The sequence below is a fragment of the Bos grunniens genome, chromosome 8 (assembly GCF_055505025.1).
Source record: "Bos grunniens cultivar Pamir isolate PY7600 chromosome 8, Bosgru_T2T1.0, whole genome shotgun sequence".
Classification (NCBI taxonomy): Eukaryota; Metazoa; Chordata; class Mammalia; order Artiodactyla; family Bovidae; genus Bos; species Bos grunniens.
This window is the reverse complement of record NC_141172.1, coordinates 14,645,247-14,663,479: the sequence shown is the minus strand read 5'-3', so window position 1 is coordinate 14,663,479 and position 18,233 is coordinate 14,645,247. Positions and strand designations below refer to the sequence as shown.

At 39.1% G+C, this 18,233-nt stretch overlaps 1 protein-coding gene across 9 annotated transcripts in view; it reads right to left on the bottom strand.

The window, feature by feature from the left end:
* The window catches only part of LINGO2 (leucine rich repeat and Ig domain containing 2), a 1,446,432-nt gene that overhangs the window by 146,112 nt on the left and 1,282,087 nt on the right, over nt 1-18,233 (bottom strand). The gene's annotated exons all lie outside the window — the stretch shown is intronic.

Genomic DNA, 18,233 nt, shown 5'->3' with positions numbered 1-18,233 from the left:
ACAGTACCTTTCCAAGGTCAGCCACATTTACTAAACAATGAATGGGCTTCCCAGGAGGGGCTAGTGGTAAAGAATCCAAATGCCAATGCAGGAGACATAAGACGCAGGCTTCATCTCTGGGTCAGGAAGATCCCCTGTAAAAGGACATGGCAACCCTCTCCAGTATCCTTGCCTGGAGAATCCTATGGACAGAGGAGCCTGGTGGGCTGCAGTACATAGGGTTGCAAAGAGTCGGACACAACTGAAACATAGCAAAAATCATGATAGTTGTAAGTACTGTATGTTGGAGTGTTTTTCTGGTCCTGGAATAATTTAGGAACCCATATTAGTGAAAAAGATGAACACTACTGATTTTACTAAATTTAACTAAAAGAAGATTTGTAATGAATTCATTTTATTTTGGTGGTTTATTTTATATATGGATAAGTGATAGGGTACAGTATGAGTCATTTAACCTTTTGAAAAATTCTTCTAAATTATGTAATTTTATTTTTTAATTACAGAAAAATTTATACTTAAGAAATTATAGCTATAATGTATTATGTATAAAAGCCACGAAAAGTGCTAAAAGAACACCCACATTAAGAAATAGGGTATTTCGTTTATCCTTGAAGCCTCTTAAAGGGCTGTTCTCTCTTCCCCTAATAAGTCATCAGCATTCTGAACTTTTATCATTCCCTGGACATTTCTTCATAGCTGTTATACATATGTATGTATCCTGAAATATTGTTTAATTTTACATATTTTTAAATGTTATATGAGGGGTATTGAAGCATATGTATTATTCTCACAACAATTTTTTTTCTGTTCAACATTATGTTGATGAGATTCATGCTGATAAAATGAGCTGTTTCATTCATTTCACTGCTGTTTAGTTAACACTGAACCAAATTTTTTCTATTCATTCTATTGATGGACATTTGTTGGTTCCAGTTCTTAGTATTATAATCAATGCTGTACATTTATTCTGTTGTACACATGTAGAACTCTTTCTAGCTTAAATATAGAGAAAAATAATTTCTGGGTCACTGAAGGCCCACATCAGCAACCTTACTGGATAATTTACACATATACCAGAAACAAGAAAAATCTCCTTTCTCCACTGCCCATCGAGACCTGTTATCCTCCTTTAAAACTTTTTTCAATTTGGTGCATCTAACAGTAGCCCATTGTGGTATTAATCTGCATTTTCTTGGTTAAAAATGAGACGATATCCTTTAATGTATGTATTGGAATGTTCTGTTTTCTCTTCTGTGAAATACTTGTTTGTTCTTTTGCCTTTAAGTATTTTTCTTTTAAGTAGTTTGTCTTTTTCTTATTAATTTGAAAAAGCTCTTCATGTATCATAGATATTAATTCCTTTTTGGTTTTACATATTATAAATATCATCTATCATTCTGTGGCTACACATTTTTTATATATCTTTTGATAAATAGTTTACAATTCTAAGATAGTAAAATATATTTTCTTTTATGATTTCTGATTTTTGCATTATGTGTTAGTTTGAGGGAAATACCTAGGGTTTTTTTCCCCCATAGAAATTAACAATTGCTCCAGTAATATTGCCTGAATAACTAATCTTTTGCCTAGTGGTCTGCAATATTATGTCTCTCATATTATTCTATGGCCTGTTTGCATACTCACTCACCTGTGTGTCATGTCCTAAATCATATTTTTTCTAATCAAGTTTTGATATTTAGTACTACAACTAATCCTGCACTTTCTTCTTCATGAATTAACTTTCACTGATCCTTTGTTCTTCTATATACCTTTACAATTATATTAGGATTAACTTGGAAATGAATTTGATTAATCAGATTTTTTTCTCATTCCAGTTTTTCCTTCTAATGGTTTAAAATTGTATTCATTAATTTCATTCTGTTAATTGACCCTATTAAAGTATGAATATGAATGAAGTGAAAGTGAAAGTGTTAGTATCTCAGTTATGTCTGACTCTTCGCCACCCCATGGACTGTAGCCCACCAGGCTCTTTTGTCCATGGAATTCTCCAGGCAAGAAAACTGGAGTGGGTAGCCATTCCCTTCTTTAGGGGATCTTCCCCACCCAGGGATAGAACCTGGGCCTCCCACATTGCAGATTCTTTACTGTCTGAGCCACCAGGGGAGCCTAAGAATACTTAAAAGTCTAATATTAATCAGTGTCTTTAACCTCTCAAATAATAAAAAGATCTTAGAGTACTTTAAATTCCTAACCCTCTCCTGGATTACATTAAATTGCTTCTCAACAGTTTACCTTAAACTTTCTTTAAAATTGCAGCACTATTTACAATAGCTAGATGATGGAAGCAAGCTGGATGTCCATTGACAGATGAATGGATAAAAAAGTTGTGGTATATATACACAATGGACTATTACTCAGCCATAAAAAGGAATGCATTTGAGTCAGTTCTGATAAGGTTGATGAACCAGAACCTATTATACAGAGTGAAGTGAGTCAGAAAGAGAAAGATAAATATCGTATTCTAATACACATATACAGAAACTAGAAAAATGGTACTGAAGAATTTATTTTCAGGGCAGCAATGGAGAAACAGACATAGAGAATAGATTTATGGACATGGGGAGAGGGGAGGAGAGGGTGAGGTGTACGGAGAGAGTAACATGGAAACTTACACAACCCTGCTGCTACTGCTAAGTCGCTTCAGTCGTATCGGACTCTGTGCGACCCCATAGACGGCAGCCCACCAGGCTCTCCGTCCCTGGGATTCTCCAGGCAAGAACACTGGAGTGGGTTGCCATTTCCTTCTCCAATGCATGAAAGTGAAAAGTGAAAGTGAAGTCGCTCAGTCGTGTCTGACTCCTAGCGACCCCATGGACTGCAGCCTACCAGGGTCCTCCATCCATGGGATTTGCCAGGCAAGAGTACTGGAATGGGGTACCATTGCCTTCTCCATTACACAACCCTAACCATATGTAAAATAGATAGCCAAAGGGAATTTGCTGTATGGCTCAGAAACTCAAACAGGGGCTCTGTATCAACCTCTAGGGGAGGGCTGGGGAGGGAGATGGGAGGGAGGTTCAAAAGGGAGGGGATATATATATTCTTATATATACCTATATATATAACACAAATCAGCCATAGGTATATATTCCTGTTGAGGTTTGACAGAAAACAACAAAATTCTGTAAAGCAATTATCCTTCAATAAAAAAAATAAAATTTATTTGTAGTTCTGGAAATTTACCATTATTATGTTCATTTTTTCAAAGGATATTTACTTAAATCTACCAACATACATGTCATTTTATTTGCTCATTTTCCTTTTTTTATCTCAGATTTTACTCTGGTATCTTTCTGTAATATATATTTCAAAGAAATACATTTTTTGGAAGCATACATCTCTTGTTGGCAAACTTTAATTTTTAAAATTTTCTATCATTGCATTAATTTTATTCTGGTTCTTGAAAAGACAGTTCCACTGGGTTTAAAACTTTAGATTGACAATTCTCATTTGTATCCATTAAGGATTTATTCCACAATCATCATCTGGATTCCACAACTTCTGCTGAAAAGTTACCTGTAAAAACTCGTTGCAGATGCTATAGGAACCAAGTTTTCTCTCTGGTTGCTTTTGAGGGCTAAACAAAGGAGTCTGTCCTTGAAATTCTAAACTCTGCTCTCTCATTTTGATCTTCAACAAAAGACACTAAAGTATTGTAGTAAATTTGGAAATAGGAGTTATTCAGCGACCATGGCGAGTAGGAACACTTTTCACTAACATTTTTCACATGACTGAATAAAGTGTGACTGCAGAGCTCAGAGGGTTTTATCTCATAACAGAACTATAATGAGTCAATCTAAGACAAAATCACTTGCTGATGTAGACATATTACCAGAAAAGTCTGAAATTAACATGAGCACTGACAGTCTGTGGAACACTAAGATGGGTTCCCACTAACTGGTATAGACTTACTGCTCATTTGTAGAGTAAATGAAGGAATATTCAGCTTAAATACGTCAACGTGTTCTATAAGAAAGAACAGTTAAGTCAAAATAAAGAGATGGAGTGCATTGAGTATGACTGATTTCTAAAAATTACATATAAAATATGTTTTTATCTGCTCAAATGAACTTTAATAAAATATATTCATTTTTTAATACTATCTTAAAGGATGGGCTTCTCTCATAGCTCAGTCAGTAAAGAATCTTCCTGCAGTGCAGGAGACCCGGGTTCGATTTCTGGGTTGGGAGGATTCCCTGGAGAAGGAAATGGCAACCCACTCCAGTATTTGTGCCTGGAGAATCCCTATGGACAGAGGAGCCTGGCAGGCTATACCCCAGGGAGTCGCAAGAGTCAGACATGACTTAGTGACTAAACCACCACCACCATAGTAAAGGATACGTGTTAGACAGCTGAAGAATTTGTATATAAGTTACATATTTTTAAAATTTTACTAGCTATATTTATTCACTAATGGATTTATTCATTCACTCAAAAATACTAAGGTCTTCTGTGTTCTGGGAATCCATGTTGCTATTCAATTAAATTAATCAAAGCCATTCCCTTATTTTTTCACAGAAAGAGCAAACAGAAACCTCTTAGACTATGTACGAATCACAACATAAGTGTGCTATTTAAGCACCACTGGGGGAAAATAGTTTCATTAAAATGCCAGCTAAATTGAGTAAATGAGTTATAAAAACTAATAACTTAAACTCACTCCAATGCTACCCAGATATTTTCACAAGGCTTTGCTATATTCTTTGATATAATTTCCAGAAGAAAGGAAGGAAAGAAAGAAGGGAGGGAGGTAGGAAGGGAGATATCTTCAGAAAATGAAGAAAGTATCCTCAATCTGATGATAAACTCAGTTTCAAATTTCAGGTACTTCCCTTTGTCAAGTCAATTTATCCTACCATTTCTTTGAAAGAACAGGCCTAATTTGATTATGATTAAGCCTAAGCTTTAGAGAATGAAGTAATTGTAATTTATGTCACATGTATCATTATAGTTAAGTGGTGGTTAAAAGAATGTATTTTTCAGAACTTAAAGCATAACAAATAAAAAAAACAAATATGGTGCCTGCCTATGCTGGTGATATGTTGGGAGAGGAAAACTTAACTCCCTTACTTCTACTTTGGGTCCATCATCTGTACCAATGAGAAGAATGGTCAGGCTGGTAAGAGAGGGCCACACTTTAGTGTGAGATTATGGAAGTCCAATCAGGGTGAGATAATTGTCAAGAAGTGAGTGTCTCCTTCCCAGATGGAATTGGGGTGAGATTGCAACATTGCTGACAGCAATATTTGAGAAATATGTAGAGAATAGGTACTAAAGGACTGAATGGGACAGTATCTTGATTTCAAAAAAAACTTAATAAAATGTCTCAATATGATTTTAAAATAGACTATTTAAAAAAGAATTTTGTGAGTAATTAGAAATCATAGGAGCTGATCAATATTCTCTAATAAATTATAACTGACCTTGCTTGATTGGGAAGTAAAAATCTCTAAATGCTTCTACTAGTGACATCTTATAGATAGATGGGGAACATACTTCAGGCAGAGAGTTTGTTTTAAAGGGGACAGAATAAAGATGAAAATATAGTTCAACACTTGGTGGATACATAATGAACAGTAATCAAAACATGTTGTAATATCTAAAAGGAGGGAAATCCCTGGTGAAATGGTAAAGCCCTTCAGGTCCTTGTCTGATCAACATTTTTAGTAAGGCTTGGGTTAAGAAACATGAGTTAAATTTGCAAGTAACAAACTGGAAAGAATACTAATATCTTTTATGGCAGAATAAAAAAAAAACCCACCCTGAACAGACTGGAAAGATGAAATTAAATACAGATAATTGGGAAGTGTAACACTTGAATATAAGCATGACTTAGTAAAATTTATCAGTTTAGAAGGTGAAAACACCAAAGTGTTTGGAGTGTGTATTCAATGCAAGAATGTGATGATAAAATTCAGTTCTACTGTCTGCATCAAAAAGACCCCAAGAAGGACTCTGTCAGTACAAGTTAAACTCTTCAAAGGCACGTTCAGGTATTTCCTTTTATTTCAGGTTTCCTATACTCTTCCTCTCAGTTACTCTAAAAGTACAAAAAATGCTGTTATGGATTATACTACTTTATGATCTTAAAACTTCCCCCCCTCTCCCTACACACACACACTCTTTCTTGTTTGGTTCAGTGCACACTAAAGCATAAAATTTTTCCAAAGCTCCTCTGCTCCACCTAATTCCACATGTCTACTTGTTAATACTTGCACCCTTTTTATCAAGAATAAATGTCAGCTCCTGGAGGCTGGATTTTCTCAAGTTTCTTTCTAAGTCCCTTTCTTTTCTCTATAAACATATGCTCCCCAGATAATTCTGATCAGTTTTAAATGGCATTTTCATGATCACGATACCCATAATTACACCTCCATCTCTGACCTCTTCATTGATCTTCAGATTCACATATCCTGAATCCTTGACATCTTCACGTGAATGTCACATTAGACATAACACAGCTCCAAACACATCATGTGATCTTTCCCTCTCTTCTGTTTGGCTGTCAGGGTACGCATCTCAGTGGATAGCATCATCCTCCACCCAATCGTGCACCCAGTTATCACCTTTGATAGATCATCCTCTCCTTCCAACCTGCTCATCATCAAGTCTGTCAGCTCTACCTCCAGAGTAATTTATGATAGCAATCAATTCTGTCCATCTTCACAGAAATGCCATAGTCTAAACCCATAAATCTTCCCTTATTTCCAAAACCTTCTATGTGTCTCTCCAATTCCATTTACGCCTCCCTTAGAAACTTCTCCAAAATGTAACCAAAGCTATCTTTCAAAGCACACATCAGATCTTCTTATATCCCTGTTTGAAATCATCTAACAAGTTTTTATTGCGATGAAAAGACTATCTCAATTTCTGTCAAGGCACAAGAGCCCCTACATGGTCTGGCCTGGTGGCTTGTTTTCAGCTGCTTTTTCTCTCGCTCTCACTTCTTCATCAGAATCAAATCACACCAGATCTGCTTCTGTTCTTAGAACACTACAGATTTATTCCTGCTTCAGACTGTTCCCTTTGCCTGGAATTCTCTGCTTCAAGGTTTTTAAGTGGATGTTTTCTTATTGTTATTTTGAACTGGATAGTTCTTGGTCATGGGGGCTATTCTGGACATTGTAGGGTGTATAACAGCATCCCTGGCCTCTGCCCATCAGCTTCAACCACAACTTTCCAGTTGTGGAAACCAAAACTGGCCCAGAAGAGAGGAGAGGCAAATTATCTCTAATGGAGCTTCACGCTGTAAAGGAGTGGTTTTTTTTTGACATTGGTATTTTATTTACGTCTAGCTAATACACAAAATTATTTGGAAGAAATCACTTCTTATGATGGACCATTGCAAAATCCTCAAAAATAAAATAAAAGAAAACATATCTGAATTTTAGAGTTGGCGATGGCTTTTATGATGGTATGTAATGGGAATGTTAGTTCAGGCTCAACTGTAACTAACACTCAGAACTTAAAAAGGGTATTTTATTCAATGACAATTCATGGTCATTTCAAATACAAAGCTCAGAGAAGTTCTGAATAGAGAACATATAGAATACATAGATGGAGACAGCTGCTTTGATCGTCAGCTCTGCTACTTGCTAGCCATGTGACTTTAGGTGAATCTGCTTAATGGAATTGAACATCAGTTTCCTTCTCTGTACAATGGGAAATATCATCCCTTTCTTTTAGAAGTCTTGTAAAGATTACATGAAGTAATGCCTGAAAACGACCTGGCTGAGTATATAGCACAGAACACATTCTCTTTGAATGGTGGCAATTTTCCCCTGCAAAGTAAGTGCAGTTTTCCTGCCATACAAAAGTAGCAAATATAAATGTGTACACTGGAACAGAATCGATATGCATTGAAAATACAGAGGGGATGTCTTTATCATTCCCCTACAAATAGAATTTGACAGGAGTCAAGTATCAATGAAGGCACTGCTTGCTGATTACACATTGGACTTCTTGATCATAGACACCTTCTTAATTAGCTCTGCTCTTTATGCTTGACATGTGCTATAACACTTTCAAATTCTGATTTAATAATTTCAGTTGGTTGAGGTATGTCTTCCTGCAAGAAGTAAGTGGGGATGTTCCTATGTCACCTTGGCTTTTGAAGCACATCAAAGGTGAATAAAATAGAAAATCATCTTCTGATTAAGGCTATCATCTTCAATTGCTGATTTTGAAAGACTTCATCTCAAATCGACAGCAGAGTATCATGCCACATGCACACAAGCACAATAACCAATTCACACCCAAACAGTACAAAACCTTCAGTATGATTAGGAAGTGTCAGATTAAAAATAATAACAACAACAACAACACAGAACTTATTGTTGGTTGTCTGATTTAAGATCAAGCCTTAGTGGTTCAGCACAAACATAAGTCACATCTTAACAAAACTTCCCTTTTCTTACAGTGAGTGGATATGCCTTCCAGCTATAAAACATGGACATAACATTTGGGTGGGGCTTTCCAAAGAAACATTTTGAAAATTTCAGGAGATAAGTGGCAAATAATAAGAGATTTGAAAGCTTTAAAATGGGCAATCAAAGCCTGTGTTTTTTTTAAAATTTTCTAATCTGAGCTTTATTATTTCTTTTCTAGCCTCCTTGTCATAGTAGGGAACATTCCAGTTAAGAAAAGGAAAAGTTCTCACTTTCTCTCCTCTCACCTCCACTCTATCACTCTGTCCCTCCCTCCCTCCCTGGATCTCTTCCTCTCATTCTGAATTTTTCTGACTCTTAGTGCTAAGTCACTTCAATCATGTCTGACTCTCGGAGACCCTATGGACTATAGCCCGCCAGGCTCCTCTGTCCATGGGATTCTCCAGGCAAAAATACTTGAGTGGGTTGCCGTGCTCTCCTCCAGGGGATCTTCCTGACCAGCGATCAGACTTGTGTCTCTTGTGTCTCCTGCATCGGCAGGCAGGTATCCTCTTTGTATGGATCGTCCTAGTCCTACCATCTCATCATCCTTCAGCCAGGAAAACCAGAGACAGAATTCCAGATGCCCTTTTAGCAACTGTGCAAACTTATATGGCCTCAGTTAGTGGGCTCCAATCTTCCCTGTGGAATCATCATGATAACTTAATTTTTCACTTATTGTCCCCACCTCCAGGTATGCTGTGTGCTCCAAAAGCACCTTGTGGTTCCCTTGTCTTGATCCTGACCCATGATATCAATATTGTAACTTTACCCTTCCATGTCTGTTTCCCCACTCATTTAAAAGCACCTCTGAGTGACTCTCCTAGTGGTCCTGAGGTTAGGAATCTGACTGCTAGTCCAGGGGACATGGGTTCAATTCCTGGTTGGGGAGGATCCCACATGCCTTTGAGCACCTGGGCCCATGCATCACAACTACTGAGCCTGTTTGCTACAGCTACTGAAACCCGCACACCTAGAGACCATCTGCTATAACAAAAGAAGCCACCACAATGAAAAGCCTGAGCACTGCAATGAAGAGTATCCTTCAACCCGCTGGCTCACTGCAACTAGAGAAAGCCCATGAGGAGGAATGAAGACCCAGTGCAGTCAACAACAACAACAACAAAAAAAGAAAAAAAGAAAAAAGAGAGAAAAAATAGAGCAAAAAAAAAATATATATATATATATAAAGCATCTCTCAGGTTTCAGTGCCCATCTTTAATGGTAGGATTATATTTGCATGTTTTTTTAACCATCACATCTGTAAGCAAGATTCTCTTAACAGGGCATGTTTTGGTGAGCACAAGGACCTCCCTGTGGGTAAGAAGTCTGAGAACGAGTATCAGACTAGTACTTGCTCAAACTTAGCCCTATGGGGCTTTATAATCCCTGGCTTGGCCTCCATCCCCTTCTGGTTTCATAGACCACGTTTGGATGCTTTGAGTGGTCAGTGCTCTCAGATGGCTGAGCCACTGGTTGGTGGTTAGAACCTACTTCTAGAAGATGTTTCCACTCTGTTTATGAAAAGACTCTCCTCCAGAGTGGTCAGATTTCAAGAGAAGATGCCACTTCCTCCTCATACTTGACTATTGCAGTCTGTTTATTACTGAATTGACATCATTGTTATGCCATTATAAAATTCCTTTGCATCACAAACGGAAAGCCTGAAATTACACTTCGCTTTACCACTCCCTGGTGGCTCAGAGGTTAAAGCGTCTGTCTGGAATGCGGGAGACCAGGGTTCGATCCCTGGGTCAGGAAGATCCCCTGGAGAAGGAAATGGCAACCCACTCCAGTACTCTTGCCTGGCTGGACAATCCCATGTAGGGAGGAGCCTGGTAGGCTACAGTCCATGGGGTCGCAAAGAGTCGGACACGACTGAGTGACTTCACTTCTCTTTCCAGTTGCAGGTTAGTGTTGGCCTCTGAAGATAAAATATAAAGTAACACATATGAAATAGCAGGCACAATGCCTCATATGGAGTAACTAACCAATCTGAGGTCTTTTTCTCTCTCAGTGTTGGACACTACTGTCACATTAAAAGCATACATACCAAATGAAATGAATGTATGACCTTGAGAAGGACATCAGGCTTTTTTTTTTTTAATCCATAGTGATCACTTTTTCTTTAGAAGTATTAACTATAATAATGGCAAAGCCTGGAATTGAAAGTGAGGAAGTGAATAAAACACAGTTAACATGACACATGTGTTGGGAAATTCATATAATATGAAGAATTGTACTCAGTGTCACATCAAGATTAGGATCCAGTTTTTAATTAACTAATCAAGATTATGCTGTCATTTTTACTCCATTGTGTCTATCTGCCCAGACCTTCTTGGATCTTAGAGCACTATCTGATGAAATATTAATTAAAAGAGAATTGGTGCATTCTGAAAGAAGAGGGTGGGGAGAAAGAGGGTATGGCTATACACACAGACCCCATAGCATACTGACTTAAGTAATTTTTTGTTACAGTCTGGTTTGGGTTACATTTTTTTTCTAAAAGACAACCTTTGTTAGTACCAGAATCATTCTACTTCAACTCTTTGTTTTCTCTGTCTTTTCAAAAAAATTTAGAAGTATCAATGACCTCGCATCTATTATACACCTTCAAGTGCTGAACACTCACCAGACAACTTAAGGCAGAAGGATACACGATAAGTAAAATGTCTGTAATAAGCAGATGGGTTTCCCTGAGGGTTCAGCAGTAAAGAATCTGCCTGCCAATACAGGAGATGTGGGTTAGATCCCTGGGTCAGGGAAGATCCCCTGGAGAAGGAAATGGCAACTCATTCCCATATTCTTGCCTGGGAAATCCCATGGACAGAGGATCCTGGCAGGCTACAGTCCATGGGGTTGCACAAGAGTCAGACTCAACTTAGCAGCTAAGCAACTACAATAAGCAAACAGGCTATCTCTCCATTTCAACAAACTAACCACATAGATATCAATCACACATGCTAAAGTGAAGGAAGGAAATGATCGGTTAATAGGCAGGTAATAAGTGCCAGGTACTCATCAGTATTAATTCCTCAACCTAACCAATATATTTTATTAAAAACATATGAGGTAGACGTTCTTATTCCTATTGAACACACGAGGAAACTAAGGCTCATTTTGCCCAATGTTACACAGTAATAGATGAAAGAGACGAAATCTAAACCTCCCAATGCCAAATTATGTTTATACTATGGTCTTTGACCTAAAAAAATTTTTTGAAACTCTTGGTTAGTCATGTAATGCCAAAGAATTGCCTTGCACATTATAGATGCTTTGTCTAGGACTACTGGGCATTGTTGAGGTCTCTGAGTCAGATTCTGGATATATAATTCCTTTCAGAATGAAGAAAGTCAGGGTTAGGATGGATTTCAAATAGCTGCGAGTCTGTGGGGGATGAAGATATGAAAGCATTTTTTGCAGGAGCTGGTACACTGGCATTGACTCAAGGTTATAACTACCAACTGACTGTAGTATCAGACACTCTGTTACCATTTTACACACAATATCTCATTTAATCTTCAAACTAGCCCTTGTGCTAGGAAGTACTACTAATAATTTTTACAAATGAGTACTTAGAGACTTAGAACAGTCAGATAACGACTTAGGTCACCCAGGGTCCAGCTGACCCTGAATTTTATGCTCATGAACATTGTACTAGAGTTTAAAATTAACATTACACTATATTCTACAATATATGCTATGCTAAGTCACTTCAGTTGTGTCCAACTCTGTGCGACCCCATGGATGGCAGTCCACCAGTCTCCCCCGTCCCTGGGATTCTCCAGGCAAGAACACTGGAGTGGGTTGCCATTTCCTTCTCCAATGCAGGAAAGTGAAAAGAGAAAGTGAAGTCACTCAGTCGTGTCCGACTCTTAGCGACCCCATGGACTGCAGCCCACCAGTCTCCTCCGTCCATGGGATTTTCCAGGCAAGAGTACTGGAGTGGGGTGCCATTGCCTTCTCCGTCTACAATATATAATGCTTACCAAAAATTTTATTGCATTGAGATGTAAATGTCATACCCTAGAAGTCTTATTTTATCTGGAGCTCCCAGACCATGAGAACAATAGGAGAAGGGTACCTTCTAACTGACCCATCCTCAGTTCAGTTCAGTCGCTCAGTTGTGTCTGACTCTTTGCGACCCCATGAATCGCAGCATGCCAGGCCTCCCTGTCCATCACCAACTCCCGGAGTTCACTCAGACTCATCGAGTCAGTGATGCCATCCAGCTATCTCATCCTCTGTTGTCCCCTTCTCCTCCTGCCCCCATTGCCTCCAAGCATCAGAGTATTTTCCAATGAGTCAACTCTTCGCATGAGGTGGCCAAAGTACTGGAGTTTCAGCTTTAGCATCATTCCTTCCAAAGAAATCCCAGGGCTGACCTCTTTCAGAATGGACTGGTTGGATCTCCTTGCAGTCCAAGGGACTCTCAAGAGTCTTCTCCAACACCACAGTTCAAAAGCATCAATTCTTCGGTGCTCAGCTTTCTTCACAGTCCAACCCTCACATCCATACATGACCACAGGAAAAACCATAGCCTTGACTAGACGGACCTTTGTTGTCAAAGTAATGTCTCTGCTTTTCAATATGCTATCTAGGTTGGTCATAACTTTCCTTCCAAGGAGTAAGTGCCTTTTAATTTCATGGCTGCAGTCATCATCTGCAGTGATTTTGGAGCCCCAAAAAATAAAGTCAGCCACTGTTTCCCCATCTATTTCCCACGAAGTGATGGGACTGGATGCCATGATCTTTGTTTTCTGAATGTTGAGCTTTAAGCCAACTTTTTCACTCTCCACTTTCACTTTCATCAAGAGGCTTTTTAGTTCCTCTTCACTTTCTGCCATAAGGGTGGTGTCATCAAGAGGCTTTTTAGTTCCTCTTCACTTTCTGCCATAAGGGTGGTGTCATCTGCGTGTCTGAGGTTATTGATATTTCTCCTGGCAATCTTGATTCCAGCTTGTGCTTCTTCCAGCCCAGCGTTTCTCATGATGTATTCTGCACATAAGTTAAATAAGCAGGGTGACAATATACAGCCTTGACGTACTCCTTTTCCTATTTGGAACCGATCTGTTGTTCCATGTCCAGTTCTAACTGTTGCTTCCTGACCTGCATACAGGTTTCTCAAGAGGCAGGTCAGGTGGTCTGGTATTCCCATCTCTTTCAGAATTTTCCACAGTTTATTGTGATCCACACAGTCAAAGGCTTTGGCATAGTCAATAAAGCAGAAATAGATGTTTTTCTGGAACTCTTTGCGATACACAAGAATGGAGGAAGTATGCCTTTGACATCTCAATCTTAAACATCATCTTTTCTGAGGGAATCTGAGGAACTAGAGCTGTCACAGTCTGGCTTTAATAAGCCAGCAGCGTTAGAAAATAATTTAGCACTGATGAAATACATTTCTGATGTATCAAAAACAAAATGAGAAATCGTACTGGGTCAGAAATGGAGAAGCAAGATTGTCCAGTGTGAGAGATCTCTGCATTTCTGGAACCAGTGCTGGTCAGATTCAGACTCAGAGGTAACACTGAGACAGAGTAGCCCCATGTCATTTCAACTCTCCCAGAAAGAGGGACCTGGCAAGAAGGATGGATATCTTGCTACCCCATGTGATTTATCAAGATGGCAGGATCCATTTAGGACAGATAAAGTCCCCAGTATGGAAATAGAAATCCCCTAGAACAGCATTTGGACAACAAGAAAAGAGAGATGAAGTAAGGAGCACCTAGCAAATTTGTCACCAGGCAGCAGGAAACTTAGAAAATGAGATGTGCTTATAAGTAAAACGATGTAACTGAGCAGGACCTCACAGAGCTTTGATGAGGAAGGGGGAGGTCTTTCCCTGAATCCACTCTTTAGCTCCTCTCGGAAGTGTCTAGATTATAGTATTCGATGCACATGTCCTGAGCTGTTTTGCAGATGTGAAAACCCCCTAGCAAATGGAAGAACTACTTGATACCATGAGCACATAGCCCCAGGCCTCCTGGAGCCCCTGACTGATAACAGTATCCCCTACAACACCGCCCTGTTACTTCACCATTGGCCAATCAGAGAGCTGTGAACAAGCTGATCACAGACCCTGTGACAACCCCCCCTCTTCTGGCTTTTAAAAGTGCTTTGCCAAAATCCTCAGGGAGCTCCAGGCTTTTAGAGCATGAGCCACCCATCTCCTTGCATGGCTCTACAATAAACCTCTCTCTCCTCCAAACTCCAACGTTTCAGTTTGGCTTCACTGTGTCAGACACACGAACTTGCTCAAAATGAAGCTTCTCTCTCTGCGCTGAGATGAGAAAATCTCTAAGACAAATTAGTGAGTGAAACAAGTTTAAAAAATGTACATGTGCAGTGCATTCAGATTTATATTAAAATAAGAGATGTAAACAGCTGTATAAAATATTTGCTTTTCCTTATGTACTATATACATGCTATATACACAGGACAGCTCTGAAGGGATATGTCCCATTTACATCTGGACAAGGGGCTGGTGGAGAGCAGTGTTGGGGGGAAATTGCTTTTCACTAAAACCATTTTATGTCCCACAATAAACGCACACTACCTTATTTGAAAATAAATATTTTTAATAATAAAATAAAACATCTATGTGTTTATGTGCACAGATGTTTCTGAGCCAAAACAAAAAAACAAACACCCTGGAGAAATGCTACACTCTTTTCAGGATGAAAAGATGATGCTGATTTAGATTCAAAAAAGAAGATAAAACTCAGAAACTAGAGAGAGGAGAAGCAGCTTGCATTCTACTGCTTCACTCAAAGCCATGTGTCCTGAATTGCAATCTTTACAAGACAGGCAGCCAATATAACTAACTTGAAAATTCAGCTTTGCCTTCTCAAACACCTCCATCACTTTCCCTCATTTGAATCAAAGAATAGATTTATGGACATTCGTATACGTGCAAGTTGAGCTTGATTAGGTCCCAATATCATTTCTCCAGCCTAATAAAAAGTAAAGAGACTTTAAAGCTAGTTCAGATATACTTTATCTTGAAGTTAACAATTTTGAATTTATATATGTCCAAAGTGAGCTTGATGATAATTAAAAAAAAAAAAATCACAAATAGGATCATGAACAGTATAGCCAGGCCTGAATGTGGGGAGAGTGAAGACTCAAGTCCTACCTTAGCCACATGCTTCTGAGACTTGCGTGGCATCACTATATTCAGTCTTCATATCATCTACCTCCAGGTCATCATCTTACTGAAGTTTCCTTCAGTACAGGGAAAATTTAAATAGCAAGTGTGCTAAATTGATTGCAAAAATGGCTCCAATTCTTTCTCTCCCTGTATCCATAATCCTTGTGATATGACTTTTAAGTGAAAAAGAAAGTCGCTCAGTTGTGTCAAACTCTTTGTGACCCCATGGACTATACAGCCCATGGACTTCTCCAGGCCAGAATACTGGAGTGGGTAGCCTATCCCTTCTACAGTGGATCTTCCTGACCCAGGAATCAAGCCAGGGACTCCTGCATTGCAGGCTGATTCTTTACCAACTGAGCTAGCAGGGAAGCCTGTAACTTTTAATTTCCTCTCATTAAAAGTCTACTTTCCCCTATTCACAATAGCCAGGACATGGAAGCAACCTAAATATCCATCAACAGAGGAATGGATAAAGAAAATGTGATGTGTGTGTACACATACACAGACATACACAGATACACACAGACACAATGGAATATTACTTAGCCATAAAAAGTAACAAAAATGGGTCATTTGTGGAGACATGGATGGATGTAGAGACTTTCATACACAGTGAAGTCAGAAAGAGAAAAACAAATACTGTATATTAATGCATATCTGCTGAGATACACAGATTAACTGAGGCCAGGTTAGGTCATCAGAAGTGCCCATGGGCTTATGAATAATAATAGCCAGTTGTTGTTTTAAATCATTTAGTTGGGAATTGTTTGTTATACAGGATTATTGCAACAAGGCATAAATTATACAATAAGGAAACAAGGCAGTTAAAAGCTTTTTTGTGTTGTACTAGCATTTGTTCTACTTATCGCTTTTATGAATATTTCTATTCAAGAAAAATAGCATTTCTAAGCAGAATTATAAATGGAATGGGGCTTTCTAGGTGGTTCCAGTGGAAAAGAACCCACTTGCCAATGCAGGAGACATAAGAGATGCAGGTTCAATCCCTAGGTTGGGAAGATCCCCTGGACGAGGGTGTGGCAATCCACTCCAGTGATCTTGCCTGGAGAATCCCATGGACAGAGGAGCCTGGCGGGCTACAGTCCATGGAGTTGCAAAGAGTTAGACATGACTGAAGTGACTGAGCACACACATAGCCTACATGTAAGTGGAATACATTTAGGAGAAAGTTATTTTTCTCTTGGCTTCCCTAAGTTTGAAAGGTTACCTGTCAATTAAAGTCGTATTCTTCCATTCTCTAAATATTCAGTCTTGGTCCTCTTTGGTGATCCTTTTCCTGGAATGACTATGCACTATACATCCCTATATGTAAAGTCCAGGACTCAGACACAGGAAGAGCCAAGGATCCAACATACATCTTTGTCTCCTGCCCCCCACCTATTCCTATGTCTTTGTCAGCAGCTTTGAGCCAAGTACACAGATAGCCTTTAAGAGGGCCTCTACATACTTCCTGAGACAATCACATCTGAAAGGGTATCTTATCAGTTCATGTTTCCAGATCTGTGACGTGAGTGTCTAGCTGTAAATACCAGTGAGAGGAGCCTTTTGGTTGCAGCAGTCCCAGTGGCGTACGGGCTATCCAGACATCTGCAAACCAGAGCTTAACCGACATTCTATGTTGGCTCTAGAAAAGAACTAATCATCTTGTCTGCTCAGCAAAGAATTCAATTCATGACTTGCTGAATACCAGCCTACCAGATTGGAGAAGGCAATGGCACCCCACTCCAGTACTCTTGCCTGGAAAATCCCATGGACAAAGGAGCCTGGTGGGCTGCAGTCCATGGGGTCGCTAAGAGTCAGACATGACTGAGCGACTTCCCTTTCACTTTTCACTTTCCTGCATTGGAGAAAGAAATGGCAACCCATTCCAGTGTTCTTGCCTGGAGAATCCCACGGACGGGGGAGCCTGGTGGGCTGCCATCTATGGGGTTGCACAGAGTCGGACACGACTGAAGCGACTTAGCAGCAGCAGCAGCCTACCAGATTAATAGTCTGTAGAAGATTTTCTTTTAAATATATATACAGTTGGCCTTTGAACAACCCAGTTTGAACCAGAATAGGTCCACTTACACGTGGAGTTTTTTCACTAGTAAATGTTATTACACTACATGATCTGTGGTTTGTTGAATCAGAGATGTGGGTGAACCAGAGATATGGGTGTTGACTATAAGTTACAGGTTTACAATTGTCTACCATCCTCTCCCCACAACCTTGCTCAAGGGTCAAATGTATGTAAAATCATTTAATGTAATTAAGGGTTAAATAACAGCAACAGAGATGACCCCTGAAGTTCAGATAAATTCTAGCAAAATACTGCACCTGCTTCTAGACTTCACATTTAGACCCTAGCTGAAACTTCTATGCCCTACAGATTCTGGCTATCACTGTCAAGCTACTACAAGAATATTTAGCTACAAACTTTATCTTTACAAATGCTATAGTAATCAGTATTCCATCTGGTTCTGGCCATAGGACTGGACAAGGTCAGTTTTCATTCCAATCCCAAAGAAGGGCAATGCCAAAGAATGTTCAAACTACTGTACAATTGCACTCATTTCACATATTAATAAGGGTATGCTCAAAATCCTTCCAGCCAGGCTTCAGCAGTATGT